The sequence below is a fragment of the Palaemon carinicauda genome, chromosome 23 (genome assembly GCF_036898095.1).
Source record: "Palaemon carinicauda isolate YSFRI2023 chromosome 23, ASM3689809v2, whole genome shotgun sequence".
Lineage (NCBI taxonomy): Eukaryota > Metazoa > Arthropoda > Malacostraca > Decapoda > Palaemonidae > Palaemon > Palaemon carinicauda.
Genome location: NC_090747.1, coordinates 11,395,312 through 11,402,158, shown reverse-complemented (window position 1 = coordinate 11,402,158; position 6,847 = coordinate 11,395,312). Strand labels below are relative to the sequence as shown.

The 6,847-nt window shown below is 36.8% G+C and overlaps 2 pseudogenes; one reads left to right on the top strand and one right to left on the bottom strand.

The window, feature by feature from the left end:
* Positions 1-1,346: 1,346 nt before the first annotated feature.
* LOC137617422 (putative nuclease HARBI1) lies at positions 1,347-3,731 on the top strand (annotated as a pseudogene).
* Positions 3,732-3,969: 238 nt separating this feature from the next.
* On the bottom strand, positions 3,970-6,459 carry LOC137616906 (myb/SANT-like DNA-binding domain-containing protein 3; annotated as a pseudogene).
* Between the last annotated feature and the right edge of the window lie 388 nt (positions 6,460-6,847).

Genomic DNA, 6,847 nt, shown 5'->3' with positions numbered 1-6,847 from the left:
TCCAGGAATCGGCCCTGAGTTCCTGCTACCTGTTCGCGCAACTTTGTAGGCATCCCCACACTGGTGGACATGCAGGGGGATTGCCAATCCTAGCGTCTGCGGTCTCGGCCGCTCCCTCTAGGATTCTTTCTTCCCCTGGAGGACTTTTTGCCTTTCTTGTCCTTGACAGGAAAGGGCTTACGGCCGTATGCTAAGAGAAAATAAAGGGACTATAATATAGACCCTATATTAAATTCCTATGCTTAGAACATATACAGGCCCTATAAATTTAGGGTTCCCTATAATTTAAGGGGTGGTTCCAATACTATTTAAAGGGTACCCCAGACATGCCTTTTGCAAGCCCTATAAATAAATAGTAGTCATGATATCAACTCTTTGCTTGTGAAAAACATTTATATTATCAAAAGATGTCTTACAAAAATAATAACATATAAATAGAAAGAAAAAGTATTGCACAGGTGGGCCAAATTTCATATTTTATGAACTCGGAGATGTCCCTCGGAGTTCAAGCAAACCACAACAAAACAAGCTTCTGACAAGTTTCACAGGTAAGAATTTCTTTGATTATTTTTTTAGCAAAGTAAGTGATAAAATAGTAGTTGCAAGTAAACTTGTCATTTGAATTCGTAAATAAATTACATTCTTCCAATAGATATGATAGCTCATGCATGGAAAAGGTGTTGGTTTTTAACTGATGCTAAAAGGTTCATCTGTTTTTAAGAGAAATTGTTGTATTTGTATAAAGTTTACATTAAGTTTGACTTGGAGAAGTTGAAAAATTCTGGTAACTAATCTAACGAAATCAAAGTAACCTAGGCAGAGGGTGACCCTCTGGAAGAGAATGCCAAAAAAAGGCCTTATCCTTTAGATTCTAGCAAAATGAACTAATTTTCCTCCACAATTTTGCCTTTTTATAAATGATTTAGATATCTGGAGATGATTCCCAGGTTTTCAAGAATAATTCAACCAATGTGAACCTAATGTATGAAATCATAGCTCCAAGTTGGTTGTGTTGGGCTGGTGATGGTAGCCTAACCTAGGGTTCGTTCATAATTTTGTAAGATAATTTAGATGGTGTCTGGAGTAGGCCTAGGGTTGATTTCCAGCATGATCATCATCTGACAAGTGTAAAAAACAATTTGAACGTAATTTGGGAATTTCATAGTGCATCTAAGTTTATGCCTAGTCTACTAAAGAGTAAGTTAGCTGTGCAGTGTGGACTGTGGAGGGCTGCTATTGAGCTAGCCAGGGGTCAAGGATGGCAGATTAGATTTTGTAGAGTTAAACACTAGGCTAACAAACATTTCAGGAGTCTTAAATTACACGTATATTTCATATATTTCAGCATGTACCGACAATTCCGTCATATCCGAAACCTTCAGCGCTATCAGAATGGCCACATACGAAGGGTTGTGACAGACCGAAGGAACTCATTCCATACCATAACAGAGGAAGAATTTCTGATGAGGTTCCGATTAAGTAAAGAATGCACACTTTCATTGATTGCACAGATAGAGCATTGACTGCCCAATGCTCTTAGTAACAGAGGTAGGGATGAGTCATTATCACATTGTTTTTGTGCTTATATGTCAGTTGATGAGCTATTCGTGTGTGATGTAATGCTCATTTTGGTAGTTGTATAGAACACCACGTTCTCCATTTACTCCAATATAATGTAATCCTGCAGTTCTCACCTTCTTGCACATTAATTTGGTGGTTATTTAAAATCTGGGAAAGCAATAATTAGCAAGATATGTTGAAGACAGGAGAAGGGGTTATGAAAAGAAAATAGCTCGGTTTCCTCACTAAACGACATGGAACTGACGTCAACATAGTCAACCAAACAGAACGTGATGCCAGGGTACATAAACAGAAGTTTGTGATGCCAGCGTACATTTGATATACTGTATATTCAAAATATACTTAATTAAGAACTGTGATTACTCAAAAGTGTCACTATTTGTAAATTGCATATTTGAAGGACACTTTTGAGTAATTAATCCATTTTTAATTAAGTATATTTTGAATATACCGTAAATCAAATGTATGCTAGCATCACAAACTTCTGTTTATGTAAGCTGGCATCACGAATTCTGTTTGGTTGACGATGTTGACATGTCAGTTCCAAGTTGTTTAGTGAGGAAACTGAGCTATTTTCTTTTTATAACCCCTTCCCCCCTCTTCAACATATCTTGCTAATTATTGGTTTCCCAGAATTTAAATAACCCCCTAATTACTGTGCAAGAAGGTGAGAACTGGAGGATTGCATTATATTGAAGTAAATGGAGAGCGTGGTGTTCTATACTATTACGCTCATTTTTATTTTAACAACATTTCCTTAATAATAATGTACCAGGTAGGTACAGTACATAAGGTGCCTTCATTACCTGTAAGCACAAGCAAAAGTAACTTTTATGTCTGTATACTGTACAGCAGTGATTCTCAACCAGTGTGCCAAGGCACAATTATATGCCACAACTAATTCAAGCTGTATGGTGATATTTACTGAAGTAAAATAAGTTCTTATTTATACCCGGTATTTTTTTATGTCTGTAGTTCTATCTTATATTTACATGTATACCCTTTTAAATTTTGCCAAGTATACTGTATGCTGTGGTATTCTTATGAGATCTTAAGTGTGCCATTGGTAAAAAAAGGTTGAGGTATTTGCTGTACATAGTTTAGTTAGGCAAGTTATTTTATTGGTTTCTGCTAAATGTGTTATTTGAAAGGTTATATGAAGCTGCCTAGATATTATTCTTAATACAATAAAAGATTATACAATTTTCTAAGTAAAAACAGTTGAGAATTATGCCTGGACATGGTTTGAGGTAAGTATTTCATGATTTTTTCTTTTTCCACAGGCTGTCCTGTGCCTTCTCACCTGTAGGTCCTAATTGGATTGAGATATATTGCCACTGAAAACGACCAACTTGGTATATCAGATTGGTGTGACGTATCACAGTCTTTTGTTAGTAGATGGGGTGGCCAGGTAGCATATGCAATTGGAGAGTTCATCAAGTTTCCAGACCAAGATAATATTACCAGGATTAAGCATGAATTTATGACTATAGCTGGAATGCCAGGTGTAATTGGGTGCATTGACTGCACTCATATTGCAATTGAGATGCCAAGTCACCCGCGTCCTGAAGTTTTCCGCAACAGAAAAGGTTATTTTTTCATTTAATGTACAAGCAGTCTGTGGTCCTTAGTTGCAGCTATACAACATTGTAGCTCGGTGGCCTGGCAGTGCACATAACAGCAATATTTTTTAAAATAGTCGACTCTGTCAGGAACTCGAAGATGGTATTCTGCCTGGACACTTGTTGGGTGATAGTGGCTATCCATGTCGGGAATATTTGTTGACTCCTCTGACAGCTCCTCATGGCCGTGGAGAGAACCGCTATAATGCTTCTCACATAAGATCGCGAAACAGTGTTGAGAGAGCATTTGGACTATTAAAAAGAAGATTTGCTTGCCTTGGAAAGAAAATGAGGACTTCTATGAGAAACACCAAACACATAATTGTTGCTGCTGCAGTTCTCCACAATTTGGCCATCGCCTACAGAGTACCTGAGCCAGATAATGTAATTCATGAACTTCATGATCCAGATGACCTAGAAGCCCAAGGAAACATACAAGAGGATGAATTGAGGCAGCAACCTCAAGCAATGAGAAATGTCCAAGGAGTCTTTAAAAGACAGCAAATCATCAGAGAATATTTTGCTTAGGAAAAAAATAATCACCAGCACTAGGCTTAAAGTTATCAAAAACCAAATTCAAAGTATGTATATATGGTACAGGTTTGGAAAATAAACCAGAAACAGTTATTTGTAATTTTAATTTCCACAAAAATATACAGTACAGTAGTCAAAATACATTGCAGACTAGAACACAATGCACAATTTCCTCACAGCCGAAATATATATAATACTATATTGCACTGAAAAAACTTAAAGTGACATTGGATCAGTTTAAAGCATCGAGTTTATCACAAATTCTTTTGGTTACCTGTTCTAGTTCCCCTGTTACTTCCAACAATTTCTTGCCCACATCAACCCAGATTTGATGAGCCTGGAGACAAAGGTTTGCATCCTCGTTTTCCTTTTTAATTTTTTTTAGTTTTTCTTTCTTAATTTCAATACCTAGGCTCTTAACTTCAATATCTAGGCTGAGGCTTTCCATTGTCTTTTCATGCTCCTTTCGTTGCATCTCAAGAGATGCTCCTGAGTGAGCTTTGTTGTTCGTCGGCGCTTTCGGGATGAGGTAAAATTTCATTAGCCTGGTGTTGGTGTGTATTCTGTTAGGGTGTCTCTGGCATTAAACTGTATAGAGGTGGGTGGGTTTGTTTGAGTATCCTGTGTCACATTAGATTCTTGAGAGGAGACTTTGCCAGCTGGTGTGCTCTGTGTTGTGTTGAATTCAGTTGAGGTGAGTTTGGGAGGTGTTATGATGGAGTGTATAGAGTTGTTAGTGTGCTGTGCCGTTATTTGAGAATCAAATCTTATCTCACATTTTTGCCTATCATTTCTGATACCAATCAAAGTATGTGGTTGTCCTGAAAAGACCAAAAAAAAAAGAGTTATGCTATGTTTGTACTTGAGAACATTACTTTTCCAAACTGTGGGGCTACTAATTCCTCCTAATTCTATAAAAGATTCCCTAAAAGTAAAGCAAATATTTAAGTGATGAATGATTTACCTAATCCTAACAATTACACAATTGTGGGTCACAACATGTTAGACATGATTCTTGGGTAATAGTATAGAACACCCCGCTATCCATTTACTCCAATATAATGGAATCCTGCAGTTCTCACCTTCTTGCACAGTAATTAGGGGGTTATTTAAATTCTGGGAAAGCAATAATTAGCAAGATATGTTGAAGAGAGGGGAAGGGGTTATAAAAAGAAAATAGTTCGGTTTCCTCACTAAACGACTTGGAACTGACATGTCAACATCGTCAACCAAACAAAATTCGTGATGCCAGCTTACATAAACAGAAGTTTGTGATGCCAGCGTACATTTGATTTACTGTATATTCAAAATATATTTAATTAAAAATGGATTAATTACTCAGAAGTGTCCTTAAAATATGCAATTTACAAATAGTGACACTTTTGAGTAATCACAATTCTTGATTAAGTATATTTTGGATATACAGTATATCAAATGTACGCTGGCATCTCGAACTTCTGTTTAGTTGACTATGTTGACGTCAGTTCCATGTCGTTTAGTGAGGAAACCGAGCTATTTTCTCTTTATAACCCCTTCCCCCCTCTTCAACATATCTTGCTAATTATTGCTTTCCCAGAATTTAAATAACCCCCTAATTACTGTGCAAGAAGGTGAGAACTGCAGGATTCCATTATCTTTATAAATTGATAGGTAGGGGATATGCGTAAAACAAGTGACTTCCTCTCAATTTTATGGGAAAAAATTAATAGAGAAACAACAAATTTGTATGACAATCAGTAAAATATGCAAAACATCCAAGCAGAGCTCTCTGTATTATCATGAAAGTAGGACTTACCAGTACTCCGAAGTGCATCACTTTCCAGTTCATTCTCCTCACCATCAACGTCATCAGTTATGATAGTAAGGATTTTAGCAGTCTCTTCATCTTCAGGCATAGGAGGAGCACTACCACCTGTCCTCATAGTCTCTCGCTTACAGGCTGCATGCTGTTTCTTTGCTCTGAAACTTTTACAACAGTTCAGTGGTTAAATGAATATCTTTGTTCCAAACAATTAGGCTAACCAGTATATAGCCTGAAATTAAGACCAAACAATTAGGCTAACCAGTATATAGCCTTAAATTAAGAACAAAAGTCAAGCAATTGGGCTAACAAGTATATAGCCTGAAATTAAGACCAAATAATTAGGCTAACCAGTATATAGCCTTAAATTAGGAATAAAAGCCAAACAATTAGGCTAATCAGCAGATAGCCTGAAATTAAGACCAAATAATTAGGCTAGCCAGTATATAGTCTTAAATTATGAATAAATGCCAATCAATCAGGCTAACCAGTATAAAGTCGGAAATTAAGAATAGTACAAACTGCAATGAGAATTATTTATTTGCTCAGCCTTTGAAAAGTATGTTATTCCTTACATATAGCCTAAATAAAACTCACCCTCGCCAATCCCTAAGCTGATGCTTATGTATGCAGGAAGTAAGTCAAAAGTACTATTACTTTAATGTGTTTATGAATACTTACTTTCCTTTTGCATTCTCCCAGACTTTCTTCAGCTGTTGCTGGCTTCTTGGTGGTCCATAACCAGCAGCATTAAATAAGATAGTGACTTCTTCCCCTGCCTCTTTTTTTTTGATGGATGATGCGGAAGTCATGGCTCTTATTGAATAAAATTCCGCTCCTTCTTTCCTCTATCAAGGTCACCAGCATAGTTTTCTCACTTGCAGTTATGTATCTTTCTCTTATACAATCCTTTTCTGCCATTTCCACTGTCTATATGTCGTCACTAACTCGTTGAAAGAACAGGAATGCGTGACACACGTGTACCCATCTTAGTAAATACCCTCACACAGAGTTGCCAGGTTCACCTTTTTTCAGGCTAAAAACTTAAAATTTAGCCCTTTTTGAAATTGTTTAGCCTTTAGCAATATCATAAAAAAGGTTGGCCTTAAATGCTATAATATTGGCTTTTTTTTACTCTATGGGTTGACATTTTAAATCTGCAGTTGATCAGAAGTTGGACTTTTCTCACTTAAAAAACCTGGCAACTCTACCCTCACAAATGTAAACAAAACCTTCTTCTGGCATACCAACTGTTTAGAGGACAACAGACACCCTCTCAGCAGGGATACCAACCCCACCCTTTCCTAGA